The sequence below is a fragment of the Protopterus annectens genome, chromosome 9.part0 (assembly GCF_019279795.1).
Source record: "Protopterus annectens isolate FY-2018-M chromosome 9.part0, PAN1.0, whole genome shotgun sequence".
In the NCBI taxonomy this organism is placed as follows: Eukaryota; Metazoa; Chordata; order Ceratodontiformes; family Protopteridae; genus Protopterus; species Protopterus annectens.
The window spans coordinates 1744882180-1744899412 of NC_056743.1; positions in this window are offsets into that span (position 1 = coordinate 1744882180).

A 17233-nucleotide genomic window follows, 5' to 3' on the forward strand; every position below is an offset into this window, starting at 1 on the left:
GAGGAGGAAGGCTATAACAAAGACCACCGCCATCTTCTTCGCTCTTTCTTGCCCCAGGATGTCAGGTGCCCCAAAAGGAAGGCAATAAAAATAAAGTCTAAACACAAAAAGTAGCAAAATAAAACATAGCAACATAGCAGGATAACCCCAGTCACAGTTATTCAGACCCAGAGGTCTCCAAGAGTGGGGAAGGCGGTGGGGGCCCTAATTAATAGTAAATAGCCTCGAACATCATAACATCTGGGTTTATTCAAGTAAAAAACTGTACTGTTCATCATATGCAGTAATCTATATCGGTGTAGAATCCCAAAGCTATGCCATAGGTGGTGGTAGGGTCCACATACTGGAACTGGGTTGAGCCCCCTGCAACTGCAAACTGCAGTAGCAAAGCCTGCTCTTTGTCTATAAAAAAAGGCAGATGGTAGTGTTTTGTGAGGTTGTGACAGAAGAACTCCAGTGGCTGCCTCAATCTATTTAGTAGGCACTCTCCTCTGAGAGGCTGTAGCAGTGGGTGGTGCCCCAGGTGAGTGGGGTCTGATGACAGTAGGGACAAGCTTCCATGATGATAATAATACAAAGCGAATGCAGTGACCAATCCACTGGGAAATGGTCTGTTTGTAACAGGTTTCCCTCCCCCCCCACTGCATATGAAACTGAGGTTTCCCCAAATAAAAAAAGAAGACTCATACAGAGGAATACAGAGGGAAGAGGAATAAGAGTGGGGAAGGGGAAACAGAGTGTTCTTCATAAAATTGTCAGCATCAAGGAATTGGAGAATCCTGGTCTGGGAATCCTCCTCTTTGAACCTCTTCTCCCTGGGAGCCTCTGAAGGGAGTGATCTGGCTCTAAGCCCCGGTCTCTTGCAGGGCCTCTAGGAGCCAGTTCTTGTTAGGCGAGGGGCCCTAATGGCCTTGTAGGTTGCTTAGCAGTTAGTTGCTTGCTTAAGGCCTTGAGATGTTGAAGGGATGAGATAGAGATGGGTGGATGTAGATCTATCCACATATCCTGATGATGTAGGCTTCTCGACATAAGCAGGGAAAGGGCCAAGAAAGGGCGGGTTCGGAAGAACCAGCGGTCTCGAGGAGTCGGTACGGTAGTCGGGGATGCCAAGGCAGTCACTGTCAACCAACTCATGGAGCTTGAAGACCGCACCGCGTGGGAGACCGCGGTTCTCGGATGGGGAGCTGGAGACGCGTGGTGCTGGTCGCTTCCTTTTCATGTTATTCTAGCGGTAGTCGGAGTATCTTTTATATTTTTTAATTACCTGGGCTTAACTACGAGTGCTTTTCCGCCCGCCCGTGAAGGTAGCAGGCGTTTACAGCCCGACAAACGCCGCGTAGTTCCAGTGGACAAACGAGGTAAAGGTATGCAAAGGGAATGGAAAACTTATATGCGCCTTTGACATCCAAATCACCACAAGAAATTTTTTTTACAAATTTGAGGCAAGAAAAAGAAGATTCCCCCCAATGGGTCGGGTTTTTTAGAAGACTGGAAGACCAAATCAAAATTTTTCAAATGAGAGCTGGCCGATCCGGCGCAACTGCTTCTGCCGCGGGCTGCTTCGCGGCAAAAAGACTGAGAAGAAGATGCGAAGAGTGTCTTTATACTCTAGCCTTCCTGACGCCAGAAAGAAACGTGCGACAACAACGACGCTGGAAGAAGACCAATTTTGCCGATCGAGGGACTCGGGGGTTGCGGGAAAAAACCCATATGTGATTACTGCAGCTGTAAGGCACGATGAACATCTGGCAAATCCCCTTAGAAACTGGCATCTTTTTTTTTTTTTTTTTGTAAAAGCCATAAACAACTTATCTATTTTTTGCCTGTCTGTGTATATCTAGCAGGGTCTTCTACTTTTTGAGGATTTGAGAAGACAACATGCAAGTTGATGGATTGGTTCTGAAAGACCTCAGACATTACCTTTAGCATAAAAAAGATTTGTACTCAAGAGAAACTCTGTTCTTACAGAATATGACACACAGGTTCATAGATTGGTACTAGGCTATCGGCCCTAGGGCCTATACAAGCCTAGCCATAACAACTCCTGGCTATTTCTTCCCAGAGTATTTACTTCCCTGGACCCCTGTCTAGCAGGGCGACTGAAGTGATCCCCGGGGTGAATTTCCCATCTCCCATCCAATCATCAAGGTTCCTTTTGAAGAGGGCCAAAGAGGCGCTCTGCTTGACATGTATGGGCAGTCTATTCCAGAGTCTGGGGAGTCTCTGGGTCAGGAACTTATCCCTCCAGCATGTTTTGCTCATTGTGATGACAAGGTTTAGATCCCTGGAGCATGCGCCTCTGAGGGATTAGGATTTCTTTAAGTGTAGCATGTCCAACAGCTCTGGGTTTGACATGGCTTTGTATGTTAAGCAGAGATCGCCTCTGAGTAGACGACATGCGACAGAGTACAGGTGGAGTTTTTTTATAGACTGTCAACATAGGGCATCTGCTTTAGGCCTGTGATTCTTTTAGTGAAGCATTTCTGCAGCCTTTCCAGTCGTTGCAAATGTCTTGAGAGGTACATACCAAACAGGGCGTTGTATTCTATGAAGGGTCCAACAAGGGAAGAGTACAGTGGGACAATGACCTTTTTTCTGGATGAAAATCCCTTAGCGATGAGGTGTGCCACATAGAAGGATTTCCTGACTGTTGTGGCGATGTGGTTATCGAAGGTGAGACCACTGTCCACCTGTATCCCTAAGTCTCTTATCACACTTTCGGTGTTTGGTGTACTGCCACCTATGTGGTAATTCATGGGTACATGTTTTTTTCCCCAAAGGGAATAACTATACATTTCTTGGCACTGAGCTTGAGCCCATGGCTCTGGCACCAAGCATCTGTTTCTGTAAGGCCTTTTTGTAGAATATCCACATCATGTGGGGATTCAATAATGGCTCCCAGTTTGCAGTCATCTGCAAAGTTTGTAAGCCAGAGTCCCTTAGTGTTGGCCTGTACTTCAGAGAAGTAGATGCCAAACAAGAGAGGTCCCAGAACTGAACCCCGAGGTACTCCCACTTGTCTGGAGCTTGATTTGGAGTCGGCTACTTTTACAGTGTGGGTTCTGTCAGTAAGCTAGTTGGCAACCCATCGAGTGATGTAGAGACTAATGCCCAGCTTAGTAAGTTTATCTACGATTCCAGAGTGGGGGATGGTGTCGAAGGCCTTGGCAAGGTCCAGATAGGCTGTGTGGACCACCTTACCCTTGTCCACGGCTCTGGAGACTGATTCAAAGTCGTCAATCAGGTTCAGGAGACAAGATCGGCCCTTCATGAACCCAAACTGTGTGGGGGTCAGTATTTGAAGGTTGCCAATGTCTTTGTTTATAAGTTCCATGGCCTTGCAGATCAGGCTCGTAAGACTGACGGGGCAGTAGTTCCGGGGATCCAAGGTGGAGCCCCCCTTGTGGAGTGGGATAACTGTAGTGGTGCACCACTCAGTGGGCATGAAGCCTAAGGTGAGGCTACGATTAAACATAACACTTAGGTGAGGTGATAGCTCATTTTGTAGTTCATGTAGTACACAGCCTGGGATGTTGTCTGGTCCCATGGATGCTGTATTCTTAGCTTTGGAGAGTACATTTTTTACCTGTGTGGCCATTACCGGAATGTGGCAATCTTTCGGTATTGAGATAGGCCCTTTAGGGAGTGAGTGGGGGGTGAAGTTTGCACTGAATCGATCTGCCAGGATAATGGCAATATCCTTGGGATCAGTATATTTAATGCCATTCTGTTGTAGCTCAGAGCAGATCTGAGCATTGCCATTCAGATTCTTGACATAACTATAGAACGCCTTGTTGTTCTCTTTGGAATCTTTGGCAATTTTATTTTCGTAACTAGCTTTGGAGGATTTTATGAGGGATTGCAGCTTCTTACTGAGGCTGGTAAGGGAGTTTTTTGCATCCTCGGAAATTCCTCTTTTCTGCAACAGTTTCTTCCTTTTGTTGTAACGTTTGTTTATGGCAAGGGACCACCGTATTGGCTTCCTTTTTTTGGAGGAGAGCATCTTGGTTCCATTGGGGATGACATGATTCATGCACAAGTGGATGTGCTCGTATAATGCCTCAGTGTAGGATTCCGCAGTCGGACTTTCAGTTTCCATCTGCATGGGTGTCATGAAGATTGTCACTTCTGACTTGAGTAGCAAGAAGTTGGCTTTGGAGAAGTTTTTTTTACATAGGTTTCCTTACTGGGATGTGGATGTCAAGGGTAATTTGCTTAAGGTCAGACCTGACCAACGAGGGCGTGACCATAGGTGTGGAGCATCGATTTCCCATGCTGGTAATGACCAGGTCTAGGATATTGGAGCCCCTGGTGGGACTAAGGATTAGTTGATCCAGGGCATTGGAATTTATGAATTCCAAGAACCATTAGGTAAAGGTGTTGGTACACGAGTAGTTTTCCCAGTTAATGGCAGGGTAGTTGAAATCACCCAGTATTAGGGTGTTTGGTTGTATCCTAATATTTTCCAGTATGTTTAGAAAGGTGTAGTGAGAATCTCGGGGCATGGTGGGGGATCTGTAGCAAGCTACAATTTGGATTGCAGTCTTACCTAGTGTTAGTTATGGATTCCTACACTTAAGTGCTTGTAACTCAGAGCTTCTTCTGGTACATCTGAGTCACCAAGAGGGCAGCTTTCAAAGTGGTGAATTTGAGGTCAGTGGAGAATGTAGATTAAAAAGGAGATCAGGTAAGTGTTTCTAGGACACTTCAGATAGCGCGTAGAAAAGTCTCTTACTGTTTGCATCGTCTCTGCCTTCTCCTCCGGTTTCCTTAATACAACTCTGAACTTGAGTTCTTGTCTAAGGGCAAATAAAAGCTTTCTGCTTTAACATGCTCTGGAAGAGACTGGTCTCAACCCAGACATGCCTCCTGATAAATGACTCTAGAGCAGTTGCTTTGCTTGATGCTTCTAAGGCATCACAGTCACATCAGAGTGTATGCTTGGCAACCTGGGCACTAGCACTGCATATATCAGACAACTCTCTCTAGAGATCCTTATCCTGCATCTACTCTACCATTTATTTTATCTGCTCTAAGAGGATTACCTGGTATTTAATCACATGAAAAAAAGTAATTTAAAACTTTCACTGTAAGGGTAGCTGAGGCACAAAATTTTCTGTCACATCTGTTGAAGGGCTCTACTCTCATTATCCAGAGCTTGGAAGTGTGGCCTTTGATTCCCTTAGATTCTGAGGGGACCACATCAGGACCTTCCATTGGATTACTACACAAGTGCTGTGGGACTCACGTACTCTGTAAAAAGTACAGTTTTGTACCTACCATAAATGTAGATGTTCGAGTGCTAATACAGTTGCAGTCATAACAGATGGGTTTTTCCTGTCGTCAGGCGGGTCCTCGGTCAGTTTTCCTGCAGTCAGGCGGGTCCTCGGTCGGCCGAATTCCAAAGTCTAGGTCCGGCGTTGGATGTCGTCGCTTCTTCCCTGACGTCAGTGCGACAGGGGTATAAAAGAACCAGCCGATGCCATTTTCTTCAGTTTTTCTTGCCTCAGATGTCAGGTGCCCCCAGAAGGAAGGCAATACATAAATTTATGTAATAATGCAATGCAATATAATCAAAAAACAGTAGTTGCAGGCAAATACACCGTAAAAGAATACCCCAATCAGGTTGTATGAGGAGGTGTTAGCCATTAGGCCTGTCCCAGGAGGGGAAGGAGGGAGGGAAACCTGGAATGCAGCTGTATTAGCACTCTAACATCTACATTTATGGTAGGTACACAACTGTACTATGTTCATCGTGCATACAGCTGCAGTCACAACAGATGGGTAGAATCCCAAAGCTAAAAAAGGGGTGGTAGGCACTAGGTGGAACTAGGAGGAGCCAGGATGCCCTGCAAGACTGCAGTGGCAAAGCCTGCTCTAGATTTGGAGTATAATGGTAGGTGATAGTGCTTGGAGAAAGTATGTACAGAACTTCAAGTGGCGGCTTCCAAAATATCTTTGGTAGGAACCCCCCTGAGGAAAGCTGCAGAGGTAGCTGTGGCCCTTGTGGAGTGAGATCTGATGCCTGCAGGTACAGTTTTATCATGAAAAGAGTAACAAAAGCGTATGCAGTGGGCTATCCATTTTGAGATTGGCTGTTTGGAAATAGGCTTCCCTTGAGCTCCTGTAGCATAGGACACAAAGAGTTGCTCTGATTTTCTGAAAGGCTTTGTTCTGTCCAAATAATAACGTAGCTGTCTGTGAATGTCCAAGGAATGTAGTAGTCTCTCCCCTTTGTTTTGAGGATTAGGGTAAAAGGTAGGCAAGTGGATAGCCTGATTCAAGGCTACCCTGGATACTACCTTTGGCATAAAGGAAGGATTGCTTCGTAAGGAAACTCTGCCCTGATGGAAAATGATGAAAGGCTGCACAGCCATGAGGGCTTGTAGTTCCGAAACCCTGCGAGCTGAAGTGATAGCCAGCAGGAAGGCTGTTTTCCAGGACAAATATTGCAGTTCTGTTGAAGCAGCTGGCTCAAAAGGAGGCAAGGTCAGTTTTTCTATAATGAAATTGAGGTCCCAAGCAGGTACTGGTTGTTTCCTTGGGGGGTTTATATTCTTAGCCCCTCTGAGGAACTGTCTTAAGAGGGGGTGAGAGAATAAAGGAGGATCAGTGTTGTATTCTGCAGAAATGGCTGAGGCATGGATTTTGATGGAGGAGAATGAAAGTCCACTGCTTAGCATCTCAGCTAGGTACTGTAATATTTGAGGTAAATTCAGTATTCCAGGATTCTGGCCCTTTTTCTCATTCCAGGCACAAAACCGTTTCCATTTTGCGGAGTAGGCTTTTCTAGTAGGTGGTCTTCTGGCCTCCAAAATGACATCCTGCACCTCTCCTTGGACAGTAGGGTCTGTTGTGATTTTAAGGAATCTTCCATTCGGCTAGATTGAGTGTTTTCAGCTGACTGTGAAGAGTTTTTACGTTGTGCTGAGTCAGTAGAAGAGGCATTAGAGGCAGGATCCATGGTGGGGAATGCGTCAGGCTCCTCAGGAGTGGGTACCAGTGTTGTCTTGGCCAGTCTGTAGCAATGAGAATCATCTTTGGTCTGTCTGCTCTGGTTTTTAATAGAACTTTGGGCAGCAGAGGAAGAGGTGGAAAGGCATAAACTGTCATTGTTGTCCAACTGAAAGAGAGTGCGTCCACTTTCCAGGCCTGTGGATGAAAGGTCCTTGAGCAGAATTTTGCCAATTGGTGATTTCTGTGGGAGGCAAAGAGATCTATGTCTGGCCTTCCCATGCTTGAATTATCTTTGTAAAAACTTGAGGATGCAACTTCCATTCATGTGGATCTGTCATATTTCTGCTTAGGTTGTCTGCCAGTGTGTTTTCCTTGCCTGGCAGGTACTGTGCTTGAAGTTCGATTTGTAATTCCAGAGCCATGTTCCAAAGAGACATGGCTAGCTTGCATAGGGTGTATGAATGGGTTCTTCCCTGTTTGCTTATGTACCACATTACTGTGGTGTTGTCTGTCCTTATCAATAGCTGGCCTGGATGCAGTAGGTCTTTGAAAGCTATAATAGCATTTATTACTGCTAGTATTTCCTTTTGATTGATGTGTAGGTGCTTTTCTTTTTGGGACCATTTGCCCTGAATGCACCGATCTGTCATGTGCGCCACCCCAGGCGTAGACCAAGGCGTCTGTTGTGATGACTTGATTTGCTTGAGGCTTGCAGAATGGGAGACCTGTGTTTCTTTGGCATGCTTGAACCCACCACAGAAATTCCTTTTGAAGACATGGAATCAGTGGTATTATTGTTTCCAAACTGTGGCTGTGTTGAGACCATAGGTTTTTTAGATACCACTGAAGTTTCCTCATATGCAGCTTTGCACATGGGATTAGTAGGATGCAAGATGCCATGAATGCCAGAGCCTGCAGGATTTTCCTTTGTCAGCCTGGTGAAAGTTGCCAGTTTTCTGAAGTATTGAGTTAGTTGCCCTTGTTTCTCTGGCGTGAGGTAGGCCATCTGAGTGTTGGTATCCAAGCTGGCACCCAGGAAAATTATTGTTTGAGAGGGTATTAGCCTTGATTTCTTTTTGTTGACTGTGTATCCCAGAGAAATCAACAGCATTATTACAAACGCTAGATGTTTCAGAAGTATGTGCTTGCTGTCTGCTTGGATCAGGCAGTCGTCCAAATATGGGTATATTTGTATCCCTTGAAGTCTGCAGTAGGTAATTACTGATGTCAGGCATTTCATTAACACTCTGGGTGCAGTAGATAAGCCAAAGGGCAATGCAGAGAACTGATAATGTGTTGAACCTGCAAGAAATCTGAGGTATCTTCTGCAATCTTGACTGATTGGGACATGCAGGTATGCCTCCTTGAGGTCCAATGTTACCAGCCAAGACTCCTTGCCCAGCATGGCAAGAAGCTGCTGTAATGTGAGCATCTTGAATTTTGGCATGAGTAAAAATGTATTTAGGATGGATAGGTCCAAAATAGGTCTCCAATCTTTGCCCTTCCTTGGTACCAGGAATAGTCTGGAATAAAAACCTTGACCCTGTTCTTGTGCAGGTACCTCTTGAATAGCTTTCATGTCCATGAGATCTGAAATTTGTTTTGTGCCTCTGCCCTTTGATTGTGTGGCAGGTTTGGCATGCCTCTCATTTTTGGAAGGGTGTGAAAGTGGAATCTGTAGCCTCTGTCTATGATGTTCAGGATCCATTTGTCTTTTGTGACAATATGCCAATTTTTCGAAAATAATGCCAGTTTTCCGCCTAAAGGTGCTGCCATTTGAGCCTTGCTTGGCATGCAAAGGGGAAAGTCATTGGTTCTGCTTTCTGAATGGCTGTGAACTATCCTCACCACCTCTTTGAGTAGGTGCTTGCCATTGTCTGCCTCTAAACGATCCTTGAGATTGCCCTGTACCCCTCGGGCGCCTGTATCTACCTCTTTGGGGTCTGTCCGTGTCTGGAAAGGACCAATTTTTTGAAGGCCAATTTCTACTGAAATGTGGAGGTTGTACCTGTAGGAAATCTTTCACTGTTTGCATTGCTTTTGCCTTTTCCTCCATTTTCTTTAATACCTCCTCAGCTTTAACACCAAACAATACATCTTTTTGCAGAGGTGCATCTAGTAATTTAGCTTTGACATGATCTGGTAAGGTTTGCTCTTTGAGCCAAGCATGTCTACGTATGACTGATCCTGTAACAGCAGCTCTACATGAGGCCTCTAAAGCATCAAAACCACATTGCAAGGTATGTTTACCCACTTGTTCTGCACTATGTAACAAATCCTGCAACTCCTTCAAGTCTGGTTGTTCAGGTTGTGACATTATGCTTTTCAACTCTGATAACAGAAACTGTTGGCACTTTAACATATGGAACTGACAGTTTAATGCCCTCATGGTTAAGGTGGCCAAGGTGTATACCTCTTTCCCCCACCTTTCTAAAGCTCTGGAATCTCTCTCTGAAGGTAATGGATTTTTAGCAGTGGAGGCCTTAATTTCCTTGGGACCCTGTGAAATAGTTTCTGGGTCAGCCGCATGGCTTTTGTATAGGAATTGGTGTGAATCAGGAACCCGGTAATACCTGTCAGGCTTGACTGGAGCTGGAGGTAAAGAATCTGGGGTAATACACATCATCTAGTATGTCTAAGACAGGAGGTATAGCCAGAGGCCTGTGCTGAGGGAGCAAGAGGAAATCCCTAAGCCTTTTCTTGGAGTCTGAGTACTCTTGGCCTTCCCAGTGGAAGTGTTCCCTCAAGGTATGTAAGGTTTCCCCAAAAGAGTAATCCTCAGGGGGGGAGACAGAGGGAATGGACTCCTCTGCATCAGAATCTTCAAAAGGGGAGTATGAATGTTCCTGGTCTTCAGAATGTTCTGAAATAATGGAGGCCTGGTCAAAGGAAGGGGATTCTTCCTCCACTCTGGGACTTTTGTCCAGGGGGGGGGGGGGGTTGAGAACCCCGGATAAGAGTAATTAAATCCTCAGCCATTTTGAGCATCTGCTTTTTAGGCATGGGGCCTTGAGAAGGGCCCTCTGGAGCTTGTCTTTTAGTATGCATGGCTGCTTTAGACTTGGTGAAAGCCTTGATGGAAAAAAGAGGAAGGCCTGAAGACACCTTGAGAGGTGGCAGGCCTGTCTAAACTCTGAGTTTCACCGCCAAGAGTGGCTTCGGTATCTGTAGGGGTGTGGGCCGAAGAGCCTGCGACCTCGGGCACAGAAGACACCGCCAATGAAGTGTCGATAGTCAGGGGCTGCGTAGGCGCCTCGCTGAGAACCGGACCACCTGTAGTCGGCTTTGGCGTGGTGTCGGTAGAAGTCGCGGACCTGGTATGTCTGTCCTTATCTTTGCGTCTTTTACTCAAAACTGGAGTCGGAGTATCCGACGACATAATGTAATTAAAACTTTTTGCCAAAATAGTGTTGGGCGAACTCCGCCAGACGCTTAATAGTGTGTCTGTTGAATGTAGCACAAAAACGACAGGCCGAGACGTCGTGGTCTGGGCCTAAGCAAGGAATGCAGAGGGAATGAAAATCCTTATGCGGTATTTGCTTCCCACATGAAATGCAATTATTAACTTTGTCTGACATCGGTCTGAGGCAAGAAATGTTTCCCCAACGGGGTACTTAGCTTTCAAGAAGACTTCGGTTGAAAAATATTCGTAATCTCAGGAGCTTGCACTTGCGAACTGCTTCTGCTTCGGGCACCGCGCGGCAAGAAAGACTGAAGAAAATGGCGTCGGCTGGTTCTTTTATACCCATGTCGCACTGACGTCAGGGAAGAAGCGACGACATCCGACGCCGGACCTAGACTTTGGAATTCGGCCGACCGAGGACCCGCATGACGGCAGGAAAACCCATCGGTTATGATTGCAGCTGTATGCACGATGAACATCTGGTCTGGATTCCTAGGGTAGGAGGATGGAAGTCAGACTGTAGGGATCTGCCCTGAATCATGTCATCCACTACTTCCAAGACAGGAGATCTAGAAAAAAAAAGTCTGATCTCAGGAAGACGAAGAAACTACCTAAACATTTTCTTGGACTGTGGATAGTGCCCAAGCTTCCCAGGTGAAGGATTTTCATTTTATAAAGAATATTTCCAAAAAAAAGATCCTTTGGTGGTGAGACTGAAGCAAGAGTATCATCTGAATCAGAACTGGTTATATGACAGTAGAAAACTGATCCTCGAGGTGAATGAATCTGAAGACTCCAGTGGGGAATGGTCCTTTCTTTCTTGGGAGAGATTCCTGTGCAGAATGCTTTCCAGGGCCCAGTTGCCTGGACCTCATGAAGTCTTGAGATGCTCTGCAAGCCTGAACAGGTCCTGTGGTTAGGCCTGACTATGGTTTAAGTCTGGAGGCCAGGCAGCTGAAGCAATCCAAGGACAGGCTTTTTTTTTTGTCTTTGCCAGCTTGGGCCCAAATTTGGATATATTGTTGGGGTATCTGAGCCTCAGGTGGACAAACTGGAAATCTGGTCCACTGGGATCTTCGTGTGGATACAAATGCAGGGGACTGTCCCCTTCCCCATCATTATGAGGATATAAGCATCAGAAGCTGGTGCCTGCCCAGTAGCACCAGAATAATCTGAAGCCAGGATATACTTGACCTGAGCCACTGTCCACGGCTGCCTCCAAAGGGGTCTCACTAGAGGCCGCAACAGCATGAGTGGTCATTGTTAGGGGCAGCAGATGTGCCTAACCTCCTTTGACTACCTCAAGCTGGGAGGTGTGTTGGAGACAGAAAAGGTGTCTTCCGGTTCTTTAACAATTTTTAATCTGGGATGCAGCTCCTTCCCTTTATGCATTGATCAAACGATGGACCACTGGATGTTACAGTGGGCAGAAATAAACGCTCTCTCTGCTGCTCTCTGACATGAATTGGTCTTACTCCTAATGGTGCGAGTGTTTAAGTAAGCGTAATAGGGAGAGCTGGGCACACCATGCTCCAGACCCAGGCAAAACAAACAGTGTGGAAGTTCTGGAGGGGAAGATGCTTTCCATGTGCTCAGTACACACTAGATGTTCCTGACATCTATCATACAGATGTAAAGCATATTCACCCCAAAGTGATACTTTGTTTTAGGGACTTGTCCTCAGGCTCCAGAAAGACATTTAGCAATGCTGATACCTCAAACACAGACATCAAGAACAAACTGAAGAAATGGCGTCAGCCAATGACCCTTTAGGATCATAGGAGATTACCAGGCTAATGGCTCTGGGGGCCTTACACTAGCCAAGAGTATATCCCCCCCAAAAAAACCTCAATCAGCACCTGTCCCTGTCAATGAGGGACACAGGTGGAACCCCTGGGACAAATTTGTGGTTACCCATCCATTCACAGTTGCGCTTGAAGAGGGTCAAAGACGTATTTTGTACCGGTCTCTCCAGCAGGTTTGGTTAATGTCCTATATTAGATTTAAGCCTTTCCATCGGGTACTACGCGAGGAGTCAGACTTACAGATATGGAGCATCTCTAGTACAGCAGGGTCTGAGATTGCCTTGTAGGCAAGAGACGGATCACCTCTGAGCAATCTGTATGGCACACAGTAGTGTGACAGTGATTTCAGCCTGTTCACATAGAACATGTGTTGGAGGCCATGGATTCTCTTTGTGAGGTATTTCTGTGGCCTTTCCAGTTGGTGCAGGTGTTTTGGAGAGGTATATACCAAATGGGGCGCTGTACTCAATTATTGGCCTAATGAGGGAGGATTACTGAGAGTTAATGACCTCCTTTTTTCTGGATGCAATCTCTTTACTTATGAGTTGAACCACGTGAAAGGCTTTTCTGACCACTGCTGCTACATGATGGTCAAATGTGAGATTGTTATCGACTTGTGTAGCCAAGGTCTTTCACCACAGGTTGAGTGCTTAGGGGGTTGCTGCTAATGTGGTAACCAGTAGGGGCCTTGTTTTGCCGAATGGTATAATACATTTTTTTGCATGTAACTTACAGCCATGACTTTGGCACCAGTCATTTGTTGCAGTGAGACCCTCTAAGTATGTTATCATTTGGGGAGTCAATGACAGCACCCCAACTTACAGTAGTCCGCAAACCTGGGCAGCCACAGGCCTTTTGTCTTTGCCTGGACCTCTGAGAAGTAGATGGCAAGCAGAGTTCCCAGGAAAGATCCCTGGGGACACCACTAGTGACAAGTCTATCAGAGGTTGTGGCACCTATTTTGACCTTGTGGGTCCTACCAGTGAGCCAACTGGCCACCCACCTGATGAGATAGGGATTTACACCAAGTTCTGCTAGCTTTTCAGTGATGCCCGAGTGGGCGATTGTGTCAAAGGCTTTGGCCAAGTCAAGGTAAGCTGCGTGTACTGACTTTCTCTCATCCAGTGCCTTGGTGACCGTCTCAAAAAAGTCAACCAAGTTCAACAGGCAAGATATGCCCTTGACGAATCCGAATTGGGTGGGGTCAAGTGTTTGGAGATAGCCTATGTCTTTGTTTATGAGGTCCATAATAATATGGAGATTGCCTATGTCTTGGTTTATGAGGTCCATAATATGGAGATTGCCTATGTCTTTGTTTATGAGGTCCACAATAATATGCTCCATGGCCTTACACATCATACTTGTCAAACTAATTGGGCAATAGTTTTTTCCAGGGTCAGCAGTGGCACCAAATTTGTGCAGATGACAATGGCGGTTCTCGACTCTGCTGGAATAAAACCTGTACTTAGGCTATGGTTGAACTGGATGCTCAATGGCGAGGCCAGTTCTTGCTGGAAAAGTTGCAGAATACAGCCTGGGATACTATCAGGTCCCATGGAAGCTGTGTTCTTTGCCTTGGACAGGGCGTTTACCATGATGTGAGATGCAGGGAAAGTATCGGGGATGTCGAGTGGGCCTTTCTGGGGGGCAAGGGGTGAAGTTTGCACTGAACCTATCTGCTAGTAGGTTGATTAAGTCTAGAGGATCAGTGTAAGTGGTATCGTTAAGAAGTAATTCGGAATAAACCTGGGCTTTGCCATGGAGATTTCTGACGTAACTGAAAAAGGCTTTGTGGTTAGCCTTTGTTTCGGAGGCTAGCTTCGATTCATAACTGGCTATGGAGACTTTCACTAGTGATCTAATTTGCTTGCTGACGCTAAGGAGGGAGTTTTTCCAATTGGGAATTTGTGCCTTTTTACCCTTGGACAACAGTTTCTTTTTGTTGTAAAGCCTGTTGGTAGAGGATGCCCACCACATAGGTTTGTGTTTCCTTGAGGAGCAGGTTTTAGTTCTGTTGGGTATGGCAGAGTCCATGCAGTTGTGCAGGTGCTTGTATACTGCACTGGCATCCTCTGAGGGGGGGCAGTGGCGTGAAGCTACCGATACCCTCCCTTATACGGTTGTAGTCAACGGGGGGCGGGGCAGGACAGACGCTTTGAATGAAACAGAACGATGGTCTGATCTCATCAGGGAAGAACTTACTATGGGGGTGGTGCAGCAATCACCTATACTGGCAAGACCCAAGTCTAGACAGCTATCTCCTCTTGTGGGGGATGAGACAAGCTGGTCTAGTGCATTAGAACTGCTGAAGTCAAAGAATAGTTGGGTGAGTGCATTAGAGCAGGAATAGTTTATGCAGTTTATGGTGGGGTAGTTAAAGTCACCAAGGATCAGGGTGTTAGGGGTACCTTGATGGACTCAAGTAGATCTAGGCAGGAGGAATGGGTGTCTTGAGTCATGAAGGAGGTCTTATAGCTGGCTATAACTTGGATGGGTGTCTTGCAAATTGTCAATTGCACCTGGAGAAGCTCTAGTGCATCATGCTGGTAAAACAGTCTGGAGGAGTGCTGGTCTTTAATGAAAATAGAAACTCCACCACCCTTAGTCTTCCCAATCTCATTTTGGGGTCGGAATGTGTGGAATGAGGCATAGCCCGGTACTGCAGGGGGTGCTCTCTGCAGCCTTGAAACAAGTTTCTGCGACAGCACAGATGTCAGCATCTTCCAGTGCTAGGAGAGCCTCCAGTGAGTGCATTTTCAGGTTACGGCTCCAAACATTAAGCAGCAAGACCTTCAATTTGCATTTTGACAGATCTTTTATGCTGGAAGATTTGTCTGTGGGACACTGCCTACAAAAAGCACAATGGGGAAACACAAACGTCCTGACATTAGAAGTGAGGCATCTGCCGGGCCTGGGGAAAATCAACAAGACACTGGTATTCAGGCTGAGCTCAGGCTTCCAACCAAGGGCAGTCCAAAGAGTAATTTCTGAAACAGTGAAGCACAAATATCTGAAGTATCTGTTAACACTGCAAATGCAAGGAGATGACCAAAACAATCACGTCACTTCTCTTTTATGAGAGCATTTCCTTCGCACAAGCTGAAGATAAATCCAGGCTTACCGACGATTGCTCTTGCATTAGAATACAGGAGTCTAATGCAAGGCTACGGCAGGGAAAGGTCCCACTTTCTCACATAGGTGAGAAAGTGCAGTTGTGCACACTTACCATAAATGTAGATGTTCTAGTGTATTCACTGTTGCAGTCATCACATTTGGGTTATCCCTGCCAGGGTAGCCCTCGGCCGGCCCGAATACCAGAGACTTAATATTTCTGCGTCAGTTGCTGTCACTTCAGGACTGACGTCAGGTCATCAGTAGCATAAAGTAAGGCTACGCTGACCACCTTAAAAAACTCCAGCTATACTCTATTGCATATTGTCTACTCAGAGGCAATCTTTGCTTAACATACAAGGCCATGTCAAACCCAGAGCTGTTGGACATGCTACACTTAAAGAAATCCCAATCCCTCAGAGCCACATACTCCAGGGAACTAAACCTTGTTATCACAATAAACAAAAAGTACAGTTTTGTACCTACCATAAATGTAGATGTTCGAGTGTTCATACTGCTGCAGTCATCACACTTTGCGGGACAGTCCCGCAGTCGGGCAGAGTTCCAAAGTCTTGGTCCGGCGTCAGTTGCTGTCGCTTCTTCCCTGACGTCAGTGCGCCAGTAATATACAAGAGGCATCAGACGCCATTTTCTTCAGTTTTTCTTGCCCCAGATGTCAGGTGCCCCCAAGTAGGTAGGCAATACATATTGCTAATAAGACATAAAAGGAATAAAAGGAATACCTTCAGTTACAAGCAAATACACCACAAAGGCTGTACAGGACAGAAAGGTATAGAAAAGTTCAGCTAGGTCAGAGGGGATGGAGGGAGGGTAACCTGGACTGCAGCAGTGTGAACACTCGAACATCTACATTTATGGTCGGTACAAAACTGTACTATATTCATCGTGTTGCACTGCTGCAGTCATCACACTTGGGTTGAATCCCAAAGCTAAGGACGGGCGGTGGAACTAAACAGGGTTTGGAGAAGCTAGTAGGCCCTGCAGAACTGCAGTGGCAAAGCCAGCTCTGGTTTTAGAGTACAGAGGTAAGTGATAGTGCTTGGTGAAGGTGTGCACTGAACTCCAAGTTGCAGCCTCCAACATATCCTTGGTTGGTTCCCGTCTGAGGAAGGCTGTTGATGTTGCTGTAGCCCCGGTGGAATGGGGCCTAATGTTACCAGGTACAGGTTTCCCAAGGTGTGTGTAGCAGAAACGGATACAATATTCTATCCATTTTGAAATGGTCTGTTTTGAGATAGCCTTTCCTTGTGATCCTGCAGCATCCTGCAGCATAGGATACAAAGAGCTGCTCAGATTTTCTGAAAGCCTTAGTTTTATCCAAGTAGTAATGTAATTGCCTGTGAAAGTCCAAAGAGTGTAGGAGCCTTTCCCCTTTGTTCTGGGGGTTTGGATAAAAGGTGGGCAAATGAATGGTTTGGTTTAGGGCCACACTGGATACCGCCTTTGGCATAAAGGAAGTGTTAGTTCGTAAAGCGACTCTGTCTTGATGAAAAATGATGAAAGGCTCCACTGCCATTAGGGCCTGTAGCTCTGAGACTCTTCGTGCTGAAGTTATTGCTAGCAGCAGGGCAGTTTTCCATGATAGAAACTGTAAATCAGCTGTAAAAGCTGGTTCAAAGGGCAGTAGTGTAAGTTTTTCCAAAACAAAGTTGAGATCCCAAGTTAGTGCTCTCTGGGGCGGTCTTATGTTCTTAGCCCCTCTGAGGTACTGTCTTAGTAATGGATGTGAAAATATAGGAGGATCCGTATTGTACTGAGCTGAAATAGCTGAGGCGTGGATCTTAACAGATGAAAAGGAAAGTCCTTTGTGCAACATGTCAGTTAAATATTGTAGAATCTGAGGAATATTTGGGACAAGGGGATTTTGGCCTTTAGCCTGGTTCCAGGCGCAGAATCTTTTCCATTTGTCTGAATAGGCTTTCCTGGTGCTGGGCCT